Genomic DNA, 12,665 nt, shown 5'->3' on the forward strand with positions numbered 1-12,665 from the left:
AAGCTGTAAGAGTTACAACTATTAAATGACTAGCTAGCATGGGGAAATGAAACACATATACACCATCAACAAAATGACACTATTGTTTAAAAAGGTATAGAGATATCAATAGGAATTTTGGTGAAAAGATAGAAAGAAGATGGGAAAAAATCATAAAACTTTTAATGGAAGACATAATGTAAAGCGTTCCTGGACCCAATTCCAACACGTGTGTGTGGAGCCTTCCCCACACCAACAAGCAGTTCTCGGACGCCAGCAGGGTGTCTGGGAATTCAACTCAATTCTGACACCTGTCTAATCAGAGAGAGAGTCAGATTCCACAGGTAAAGGCTCAGTCCCACAAGACCACCCTCCACTTCAGACACCAGCTGCAAGCCCAGGTGGTTACCTGGGCTTCTAAGTGGCTCAAACTGGAGGTTCCAATGACCCCCTCCAACTCAGGATGCCAATCTCAAGTCCAGGATGTTAACTGTACTTCTGACCGACTGGCTATAAATCAGAGGTTCCCAGGACCCCCTCCTCGGCTTCCATTAATTCACTAGAATGGCTCACAGAACTGAGGGAAACACTGGCTTAATGTTTACCAGTTTATTAAAGGCTATGATAAAGGATACAGAGGAATATCCAGATGGAAGAGACAGACAGGGCAAGGTATGAGGCATACAGAGCTTCCGGGCCCAATCAGAATAGGTCACTCTGCCAGCATCTCCATGTATTAAACAACCCAGAAGTTCTCCAAAAAAGGGTCAACAAATTGTCCTTTTGGGTTTTTACTGGGGCTTCATTATGTGGTCATGATTGACTAAGTTATTGGACATTGGCAACTGATTCAATCTTAACCCCCGCACCCCGCCCGGAAATCAGGAGATGGGACTGAAAGTTCCAATCCTCTGATCACATGGCTGGTTCTTTTGGCAACCAGTCCCCCACCCTTGGGTGGGGTCCAAAAGTCACCTTCATTAACATAAATAAGAAATTCCACCGGTTTGGGGAGCTGTGAGCCAGGAACTGCGAACTGAGACCACATATTTATCAGAAATATATTTTGGTCACCTGAATGACCAAATACGTATTTCTTATTAGTCACAACAATGCAGTCTACCCCCCTGGTCTTGGAACACAGATTCCTTACAGCAAAATAATCACAAAAGTCAAAATATACAGGCACATTACTATAATCTCATTCAGTCATTAATAACTATTCAGGCCACCATCGTATCATAGGAAAATGTCTCCCAGGGTGAGCCCACTCAGGTTTGCCAGCTTCCATTCGATATTGTCAGGTTTCAAAAGCAGGACTGGTGTCAACAATATATGGCTTCACCCTTTCAGGCGTCTCATATAATTGAGCTAAGAGACAATACTGGCTCTTGCTGAGCCTCTTTTGAGGTCTTAATGTTGGGTTTTCCTGGTTACACAACCCATTTATTCATTCCTTTACCAATAGCAATAACCAGGAATCGTATATTTAGCATGCTGCTTCTTATTTCGTACTTCCTTATATATCCAATGAGCCAACTCCTTAGGAGTCAGGTCTACTACCATTTCTAAACTCCACTGTAACTGGCAGGTTCCCCCCAAAATCCCAAACACAGTGATTCTGTAGTCCTGGATTGGGTGATTTAGAGTTTGGGATTTCTGTAGGAGAAAAGGGTTCCCCAGCACTCTGAATCTGGGCACTTCAAGCCCCTTGGAGGAAGCTCTAAGTCTCTTCATGGAGACAAAGTTGGAACAACAAATTCAGCCCCATCCTGTTTGTCCTCTCCCAGCCACCTCACCTGTGGGCAAAGAAGGACAGGGGACTCTGAGACAATCACTCTCTGGTGTTAACCACGAGCTTCAGAGGATGTTCAGAGAAGTAAAGGTGCCAGACTCTTCTGCCTGTCACACACGGCATCACAGGCAAAAAAAGTCAGAGACAGACTCAACTAGGCAAGAGATGCCCCCCAAGGCTGCCTGCAAAGCAACTGGGGCCAGACATGAGCCAAAGAATAAGAGTGTGATTTCCAGGGATGGAGTAGAAATGCAACAGAGCAAAAAGACGGAGAAGTCAGAAACTATCTCTGTGCTCAGTGTGTCCAGGGAGATATTCATGGCCAAGGAGATCAATGCTTTTCAATCAAAAACTGCTGACATCTTGACCACCAGCAAGCTGGGAAGCCCCCAAAAGGTAAACGTGAATGAGAGTAAAGTAGAAACTACTGTTGACCGCTGAAAACCCCCCACCCAAAAGACCAGTTCCCCAAGATCCTAAATCATTAAACCTTAAAGAACAGTTATTTGGTGAGTTAAAGTTTAAACCAGAGAGGAGGGAGCAGAGCCAGGTCCAAGGCCAACCCACTGACAGGTCCCTTGCCTCAGAGAACTTGATTATAAGGCCTCACTGACTCATGCCCAGGGTGTCTCCAGCTGGGGACATGGGAGCTTCCCAGGTGCTGCATGTCCATTTGGAGGACAAAGGAATCAGCATGAAGCAGCAGCAGGAGCCTTGTGGACCTAAGCATGTCTTAGGGAGGTGCCAGGATAAGAATTTCCCACCAACTGCAAAGAGAGTGGCCTTCTGGGTCCCAAAGCAGAAGAGCTTGGTGGAGGGGATGCAGGGTTGGGACATCCCAACCTAGAACGAAGAGTTCCCTACTCAGGACATGGCATTAGAGGAGAAGCTTGGGAGCAAGTCTTCTCAGACCCCATCACAGAAGGGAAGGCCTCCTCCTGAAAACCTTTTCAGAAAAAAAAATAATCACTTTTTGCAATGGCTTCATCTCAGGATAAAATGCAAAAGGCAAGAGAGTTCCAGGAAATGGGTAGCTGCATTTCATCTGTACAGAGCAGAGGCATAGTTAAAAGTAAAGCTGCTTTAACTAGGATGACTGAAGCTGAGATCATGACAAACGGTGGCTTTAGCATGTGATAGACATCACCTGCCCTCAAGAGCCCCGTCCCTCCCCATGGAAGTTTGGGAAAATTCAGCAGAAGGCAGAAGTGCAGGCCCAGGCAAAGCCCATCCAGGGACATCCTTCCTACTACAGGGCTCCCTCCTGTGAACTGACAAACATCAAGTCCTGCTGCCAAGAAGCTGTCTTTGCTGGCAAGAGCTATCCTAGAAGTATGAGAAGGACCAGAGACGAGGACAGACATGCCCAGAAAGTTGCAGCATTTAAGGATAAGTGATTGTGTCAGAAGCATCCCCCATCTGTGCCCCGGAGGGAGCCTGTGCCCCATCCAAGCCCCACCTGAGGCATCAAGCTGGCCAAGGGCCTCTAGCTGCTCTCACCACAGCACAAGACAGAAAAATGCTTCTCCAAAATTCCCACAGAGGAAAATTTCCCATCCAAAAATAATTCCTTCCTTGAAGAGAATATTGATTCTCCCCAATAAATGTCTAATAGTAGTGGTGTCTTTCCCATGTACTGTGTTGAGGGCATGAGTTTTGGATAACTCATGGCTTGTGCTTAGGGAGAGGAACAAGTTAGTTCAGCTCTTACTAATTGCTTCCTTTGGTGTCTAAAAGGTGACCCATCCCCTGGAGCTCTTTTTGTAGATCTTTTATAGATACATAAATAGATATTGGCCTTGTGCCCTCTCAGCTCCCGAGCCACCACATGAGGCTTGGCCTCAGAAGATGCTCAGAAGCCTTGCGGAGTGGGGATGTGCCTGCTGAACACAGGCCCCATTTGCTGTGCCCACTCAATGGAATTCCACAGAGATGAACACAGTAACAAATGGAGTAACAATATTGATGTGTTAAGTCTCCACCTTGCACTGGCTGCCTGGCCTTGCACAAGTAACCTAAGTCTCACATCTTACCTATTATGTGTGGAGATACTAATATGTACTAATAGGGTTGGCCCTGAGAACTGAAATGAACAAGAGCTTTGAACAGTGCTAAGGTCTATTGTTCAGCAAAGGGCTGGGGGCCCTGATGCAGTTACCACATGGACCTTGCCAGCCCCCACAGAGCACAATGCCTTGGAAGTGCCTGCACAGGTCAGAAGGACAGTGAGGCATCAAGATGGGAATCCATACACTAAATCAACAAGTCATCATCTCTGATTCTCTGCAGGACAAGCAACTAGAAGAAGGATGCTCACAGTCTGCTGGTGGTTGTTCTCAGAGGAGCCAACAACAGCTTTAACTCCCCCTCGGACCCGTCAGTGAGTCTAATAGTAATGGTTCCTGGGAACCCCAGGTAAAGCCCCATCAAGGCATTAATGTCAGTGGACAGAGACAGTAGAGGCAGAACTGTTCGTTACGCCCTGCAAGACCCAGGACGGCAGGACACAAGGCTCTCTAGGAGACAGGATGGCAGGCTTTTTATAGGACAGAATATATCAGGCAACTGCCTTCAGGTGCAGGTATTGATACAGTCATGCATGTATTGAGGGCCCACTATGTGTCCAGGTTCTGCGTTAATCAGGAACTGTAACCACGTTTATCTTAGTAAAGGGTGGAAGAGAATCCTTTTTGTGACTGTTTCCCTTACTAGAAAGTATTATTTAGCAAATCAAAAGATAGAGAAAAGTAGAAGGAAGAACTTTATAGACTTCCACCTTCAAACAATTACTGTTAATGTTTTGATGCATCTCTTTTCAGATTTTGCTATGCCTACTTTTACATTGCTTAAACAATACATGCTTTAAAAGAAAAACACACTATCATAAACAGTTTTGTTATTATAAACTTTCATAAATAACATTTTTAATGATATCCTATTCAGTGGTAGAATATTAAACTCTAGTTTTTTGTTAGCATTTGGGTAGTTCCTAAGTTTTTGAAATTTTAATATTTTGCTCTCCATGTTTGATCATAATTGTACTTGCTTACAAATGGCCCTATTCCGAAAAGCATAAAGCTTTTCCTAAATGTCTGATTAACCCAGGGTTCAGCCCTGGGCCGACAGGCTCTTCTTTCTCCAGCCTCCTTACATGAGTTATCCACTCACATGATTAGCTATTTTAGTGCTAGATTCTTCCTGAATTTCAAGCCAATGAAACCAATTGCTTGCTAAACATCCTCAAGGTACAATCGTCCAAACCTAACCCATTGTCTTCCTCTGCCCCCAACCTTCTTTTCCTCTTATATTCCCAGTATCAATCAGTAGCACCTGGACTCCCAAGCAAGCAACACAAGAGCCATCCTATACTCCTTCTTCTTCATTTTCCCCAGAACTAGTCAGCTACTAGGTGATGAAATGGAAAAATATGCTGCACAGAGAAATCCTAGGGTTCTCATAGTCCATTCCATTCCTGCCAAATAAACTGTAAGATCCTTTAGGACATGAGCTGTATTGTTGAAATTAATTTTTAATCATATCAGTAATATATGTTCACATTATGTGAGTCAAAATTAAAACATTTCCATTAAGAACAAATATCCCATTTCACATGAAATTTTTAATTTATTTACTTACTTGCTATTTATATCAATGCAGACTATTGATTTCCTACTTCATTCAATTCAGCTTGTTCTATTGATATTTATTTTGGCACCCAAATTGTCACAGATTGTGCTAGTTACTTCAATTTGCCTTCTGTGTGCTTCTGATTTCTAGCATTTCTTACTTTCTGACACAATAGGGTGTTTCAAGCTCTTCACATATCTTTCCTTGCATCAGCTCTAGGTTTAACCATTTCTCTAAGTAGCCCTGATTCCTTTAATGGAGAATGGTATTTAGAAGCCAAGGTCAGGGTGCTAGATGTGCTCATTATTATTAGGATGTTGCTGCTTCTAGGCTCTCTCAGTGGACAGAGCTAGGAAATATGTATTTGTAGAGATACACACACATATACAGTCACACATTTAATCTTAATTCTTTCTCTACACAGCTGTATGTTGAAAATCCTCCAGTTGTACTCCAACACTGCAGGGTTCATTCTAGTTTTCTCCCTTTCTATGTTTGTAATTTCTTTTTCCAACAGTGAGAAATCTGGTTCCATGATCCTTAATGTATTTACACGAACAGTCTGGATGCAAGCAATTTCTCATTGCCACCACCGTCCCCTCCATGTATGGCTGTCCCCTTCTACCACTTGTGCTTAGACATCGATGTGCCAGCAGCTGTGTTAGGTAGACACCGACACCTGCACCAGGCAACCAGTCTATGCCAAGCCCCTCTCCACCCTGCTTGGACTCTGACACTCCGCTCTGGGACACTGCAACACCTCTCTCACTGCCCCATCCATTCCCCTTTTGTGTGGATGCCTATTATTCTTCGCTCACCTAAGGGCTGTAAGAATGAATTATTCAGGAAGAGAAAAGAAAGAGAAATATTATACCATCCCCCTGCTTTACTGAGGAATAATTTACATGCAAAAAACTGCACTTATTTAAAGCGTACAACAATGAGTTTTGATAATGAAATCATCACAATCAAGATAATAAATATATTCATTTTGAGTTTTTTGAAATTAAACTTTTTATTTTGAGGTAAGTGTATATTCACACACAGTTGTAAGAAATAGTAGACAGATCTCATGTATACTTTATCATTTCCCTCAATCATATCTTACAAAATTATACTATGATACCACAACCAAGATACTGACAGTGATATAGTTGAGACACAGAACATTTCTATCACCACAAGTATCCCTCACATTGCCATTTTATAGACACACTCACTTTCTTCCTGCCCCTACTCCCCCAATCTGTTTTCCACTTTTATAACTTTGCCATTTCAATAATATTTTATATATATGGACTCATGTGCTATATAACTTGCTGGAATTGGCTTTTTTTACTCAGCTTAACTCTCTGGAGACTCATCTAGGCTGCTGTGTGTAACAACAGTTCATTCTTTTCTGTTGCTCAGCAGCATTCCATGGCATAGATGGACTACAGTTTAACTGCCAGTTGGATAACAGCTGGGTTGGTTCCAGTTTTGGCTGTTACTATTAAAGCTTCTATGAACATCTGTGTATAGGTTTTTGTGTGAACATAGGTCTTCATTTCTTTGTGATAAATGCCCAGAAATGTAATCACTGAGTTGTATGGTAGTGGCATGGTTAGTTGTTTAAGAATCTGTGAAACTGAGGCTTTCTATTGCAGGTTAGGCCCCAAACACACTGATCAACGGTGGCTTCCTGCAGACATTTGAAGGGCAGCACATTCCTTTTCCTCCTCTCTTTTCTAAAGAAATAAATCTCTATTTCAATCTTTGTTCCTAGGGAACTGCTCTTCCCTTCTTCTTCCCATACTCTCTCTTTCTTTCATCCAGTTATTTAGCATCTCAGTGTCTTTTCTGTTCATTTTAAAACAATACAGTCAAAACTGAGGGGAGAAGGGGCTACTGCTTTACCTTGTGCTTGTTTTAACTGGCCCATGCTTACGTTCATGTAGAAAAATTTCAACCTGAAAAGTGACAGAGACAGCGGAAGCTCAGATAACAGTTTCTCTGGTCTTCACCTATGCAGGAGGTTGACACATTCGTAAAGAGGACACAGAGTTTTTTACTTTCAAAGTCCAATTCCAAATAAGATAAATCCCTGACCCGTAAAACCAGTGGTTGCTAAAACCCTTAAAAGTGTTTGGGCAAAAAAATCCCAAGAGGAGACTGACTTCTTGGGGTTAGATATGATCACATCTCTCTAGTTATGAGGTATATTACATTTGCTGGCTGAGCAATTTTGAGTAGTTAATCTCTATGAAGCTGAGTTTCCTCATCTATGAAATGAGGATAATAAACCAACTACCCCACAGGGTTGTCATGAGGAATAAATTATAAATACATCTTAGAACTTTACCCACCACTGGAAGTTTAAATATGTGCAACCTGCTATTATCATTCATTTAAAATGCCAGACCTGCTCTTTCTTACTTTAGTAGTATCAATTTGCCACTCATACATCCTCCCCTCCTTCCTTCACAAAGAATGTATTTAGTTAGTACCTAACATGTGCCAGACACTGTGCAAGGCTCTGGAATACGATGGTAGGCCAAAAGAGAGTCTCTGCCTTCATGGATTTTACAGTCTAGCAGGAGACCAAGCAGAAATTAAACAATCATACATCACGTAAACATCCTGTGATACATTCTATGAAGGGTTCATGAGCTGGTTGATGGTGCCAAGGGAGTTTAAAACATGGGGATTTGGCCTAACCAGGGAGGAGGGCTCTTCCTCAAGAGTCACTCAGGAGCTGATATGGGTGAAGACCGAACAGGTGAGGAGACAACTCAGCAAAGCAGGGAGGGAGGGGTGTTCCAGGCAGGGGAATCTGGGTGAGAGAGCAGACAGAGCGAGGAGGGAGGAATGTGATGCAACAAGAAGAGGGAAAAGCGTGGGGGGCACAGATTGAGCAGAGCTCTCTGGGCCAAATCAACTAGTTAAGTCTTTGGAGCAACGGGGAGCCAGAGAAAAATTTTAAGCTAGATTTTTACATGTATGTGTTGGGTATTCAGATTTTAGTATTACTATTTGAGTTTCCAAAAGATTACTATGCATGAATTACTGTGAATTAATGAATTACTATGAATTAATGAAGTACTGTGAATTAATGTAAAGAATGGTTTGGAGGGGGCTAAACAGGATGAGAGACCAGTGAGGCAGCTATTGCAGTAATCTACGAGAGAGACGACATCAGCATGGACTATGCTGGGGGTGGCCAAGCTGCAGTGATGAGGATGGATATGAGCAGCATTTATTCCTAACATTTGGAGACAGATGAGGTTGAAGATGGGGCAGAGAGATCTAGGTGTCATGGCTGACTTCATTAATTCTAATGAAAGTGAACATTTTTCCTTTGGTTTCCCTCCAGTGCCCAGAAGGTCTAGGTTGATACAGCATGTGGAGTCTTTTATAGAGCTGGAAGAGTCAGCAGACCTGAAACATTTGAGAAAGGCCACTTAGGCATCCTGACGAGACCAAATCAAAGAGGAAGTTGACCTTCAGCCCTTGTCTTTGTTTTTTCCAGCTGCAGAAATCATTTTCGGTTTCTCACTCCCTGTCACCTTATCCCTTTGAGGGTCTATTCACTGGGACATGATTCTCACTGACAGTAGAAAGTTCGGCATCCAGACTGCGGCTGTGAAATACTTGCTCCTCTCCAGAACTATCAGCACTTCTGGGAAACATGTCCCAGTGCCAACCACTCACTGGTCCTGAAGGGACACTGTTATTTTGGGAGGTAGTAAAGGAAATAATGTTTTAAAAACCCCAAGCAGCACTCTCTTTGGGCATGGAAAGGTGTAAATGATAAAATGTTCACTATGGGCTGGCCCCATGGCGTAGTTGTTAAGTTTGGCATGCTCTGTTTTGGCAGCCTGGGTTTGTGGGTTTGGATCCTGGACATGGACCTATACCACTTGTCAGCCATGCTGTGGCAGTGATCCACATATAAAATGGAGGAAGACTGGCATGGATGTTAGCTCAGGACTAACCATCCTCAGCCAAAAAAAAAAAACCCCAAACAAACAAACAAATGCTCATTGTACTTAAAGACTAGGGACTAAATAGGGGCTGGATGCTCCCCAGACTGTGTGTGTCAGAAAAATACAACTGAGCTTGGTGAAATAATACAGGACCAATTATTCTCCTCAGTGGAATAATTAAACAGAGGGGGTCAATTTAGAAAAGCTGTCTTCTTCTGTCCCTGCTTTTGATTTTTTATTACAAACAAAACACAATCCTTAGGCAGATTTAAGAGCACGGGACAAAGACTGCTAGATGTCCAACTGCTGTGAGCGGAGTCCATGTTTTATTCATCTTTGCATCCAAGCACATCCACGGTGCTCATCACGTCATAGATTCTCAGGGAATGTTGGTGGATAAAGGATTCCTCTAGATTTTCATGGGGTATTTCTACGGTATGGGGTTAATCATTTTTTGCCCCACTTAGTAAAGATGGATGCTTCCTGTACTCTGTATTTATTTTGAACACTTTTTACCTACAACGATGTTCTAAAATGAAATAATAAGGAAATCAGGTTTTTTTTTTTTGAAGATTGGCCCTGAGCTAACATCTGTTGCCAATCTTCCTCATTTTTTTTTTTCTTGTCAAAGCCCTAGCACATAGTTGTATATCCTAGTTGTAGGTCATTCTAGTTCTTCTGTGTGGGATGCTACCACAGCATGGCCTGACGAGAGGGCTGTAGGTCTGCACCCAGGATCCAAACCGGCAAACCCTGGGCTGCCAAAGCAGGGCATGCAAACTTAACCAGCTGGCCATGGGGCTGGCCCCCAGGAAATCAGTTTTAATATGATTTTACTTATAGAGACAGAAAGACTTGCTGACTAGGGGCAGGTATGGATGCTCTCCCTGGAAGATGCTTTTGCAACCTAAATTGCACTACAATGCTGTTACTGATGGGGAAGGAAGGGAAAGTAAGATAAAACGCACAGCTTAATTGCTAGACAGGATTGCGATTTTAAAACTGGATTTCAGGTGCTTCTTGTGCACCTGGCACAGGCACTGGAGATTTGATGGTGGTTTGTGATTTGACATGACCCAGAACATGGCCTAATGGTCCCCTGTCCTTTAAGCAGTTGGCCTGTTCTCTTGATTACTGTTCTGTACTTTCCCACCATCACTCCCCATCAGGGCCCCATCCCTTCTGCTCTGTCCTGGTGGAACAGTCCCTTGACCTCCATTCAAGTACCACTCTAGTCTCGACTTCTTCTTGTTGCTAGATTACTGTTACCAGTTCTGAAATTGTGGTTCCCAGACTAGCAGCACTTGCATTGCCTGGGAACTTATTAGACATAGAAATTCTTGGGGTTCACCCCAGACCTACTCAAGAAGAAACTTAGGCTGTGGGGTGGGGCCCAGCAATTTTGTCTCAACAGCAGGTGATCTCCAAGGTGAGAACCACTGCTGTACGTAGAGCTCAGTGCTGAGCATATCAGCCCTTTCCCAACACCCTTTATTACCTTCCTGCCAAAAACTACGTAAGTGTGTGTGTGCGTGTGCGTGTGCGTGTACTTCTATCCAAGCCCTTCTGCAATCGAGCACCAGCTCATGTGTCCCTATCCCCAGAGATGCGTTCCACACTGTCATGCTCACGGGTTACCCGCTCTTCCCTCTGCTCTCCTGCCTCCTCTCTCTGTTAATGTTGGGTCCTCTGCTAGAAATGCCCCCTCTCCTCCCTCTCCTTGTAGAAACCTTACTCATTCTCTAAAGCCCACTTAATATTTCTCTAAGGAATTCATACCAGTGCCTTTAAAATCAAATAGTACTGAAGGGTTTATAAAGAGCCACAACAGGCCCTCTCCCACCTCACAACCCCAATCCTTCCTATCCCCCCAGTTCCATTCCCCACAGAAACCACTTTAGCCATTTATATTATAGTTCTTTTTGTGTTTACCTCTATTTAAATAACTAATATGCAAATACTTCTATTTAAAAGTAATTTAAAAATATTATCTCCTAGGTTCTTCCCATGGTAGATAAAATTTGAATAAACTAGTAGGTGGGTAAAATTTGGTCAACACCCCATTCCACTCTTCTCTCTTCTCAATCTATCCTCAGTTAAATCTTGCTCATTGCAAGTTCATCTTGGCAGGAAAGGTGACCCCTTTGCTGCAAAGTTTTCAGATACTGCTCCTCCCCTGCTCCCACAGAGCTTTGTATCTCTTAGCGCACTCTCCCCCCAGTCCTTGTATTATAGCCCCGTTTGTATGCATGTGTCTCCCATCCCCACCAGCTTGTAAGAGCCAGGGAAGTCTAACGTGTCTTTTACTTTCTCTGAATCCTCCCAGGGCAAAGCACAGGGCCTGGGATATAGTACACACTGAGTAAATGTGGCCAATTTAACCATAAAGTAAAACATCTGCCTGCCCGTTGAAGCTCGGTGGTGTGACAGCAGTACTAGGAATGAGTCGTCCCTTTCTCTTGTGATTTTCCAACATTATTGTGGGGAATATTAAACTGGATTCAGGAGACTTGAGCCAGACTGTCTCCTTGGTGACTTCTTCTAAAACCTTGGGAAAGACACTTAATGGCTTTACTTCCATTGTTCCATCTATAAAGTGGCAACAATAATATCTATGGGCAGAGTTGTAGTGAGGACCAAATGCAACAGCACATTATCCAATATAAGGTATTGCATTGATCCCTTATGTTTAAAACAAAAAGGTAACCCATTTTCTGATTGCACATAGGGTTATAAAGAATATTAATAACAACCTTTAAATAGAAAACTTCACTTTTAGACTATCCAGGGGGTCTTTCTTCCAAGATCAGCCTAAGATTCTTTTAGGGAAACTGTATTCTCATCATTTGAAATTTGAAGCAGAAAATTCAAACGTTTAGGACCATTTGTCTATTCTTACTTGAGCTATTGCCTCGTCTTACTTCAACCTTTTTAAAAAATAATTACTGGGTCGGCCTGGTGGTACAGTGGTTAAGTTTGCACGTTCCACTTCTCGGCGGCCCGGGGTTCGCAGGTTTAGATCCCGGGTGCGGACACGCACCGCTTGGCGAAAGCCATGCTGTGGTAGGTGTCCCACCCGGGATAAAGTATAAAGTAGAGGAAGACGGGCATGGATGTTAGCTTAGGGCCAGTCTTCCTCAGAAAAAAGAGGAGGATTGGCAGTAGTTAGCTCTGGGCTAATCTTCCTCCAAAAAAAAAATTACTTTATTGAGGTCATATTGAGGTCATAGTATAACTGTGTAATTTCAGGTGTACATTAGGCTTTGAAGGGACTTCAAACTTTATCATGATTTGATGGT

General features: G+C 43.1%; 1 long non-coding RNA gene across 13 annotated transcripts in view; it reads right to left on the bottom strand.

Annotated features, from left to right (window-relative positions):
* Window positions 1–12,665, bottom strand: part of LOC103543527 (uncharacterized) — a 102,674-nt gene that overhangs the window by 62,045 nt on the left and 27,964 nt on the right. For 2 of the 13 annotated variants that reach the window (XR_011536473.1, XR_011536484.1), the window contains exon 5: window positions 7,298–7,350. The exons of the other annotated variants lie outside the window; for them this stretch is intronic. This is a non-coding gene — a long non-coding RNA (uncharacterized lncRNA). The remainder of the gene's footprint in view (window positions 1–7,297; window positions 7,351–12,665) is intronic. 13 annotated transcript variants of the gene reach the window in all.

This window comes from Equus przewalskii, unplaced genomic scaffold (genome assembly GCF_037783145.1).
Source record: "Equus przewalskii isolate Varuska unplaced genomic scaffold, EquPr2 contig_R1908, whole genome shotgun sequence".
NCBI classification, from domain to species: domain Eukaryota; kingdom Metazoa; phylum Chordata; class Mammalia; order Perissodactyla; family Equidae; genus Equus; species Equus przewalskii.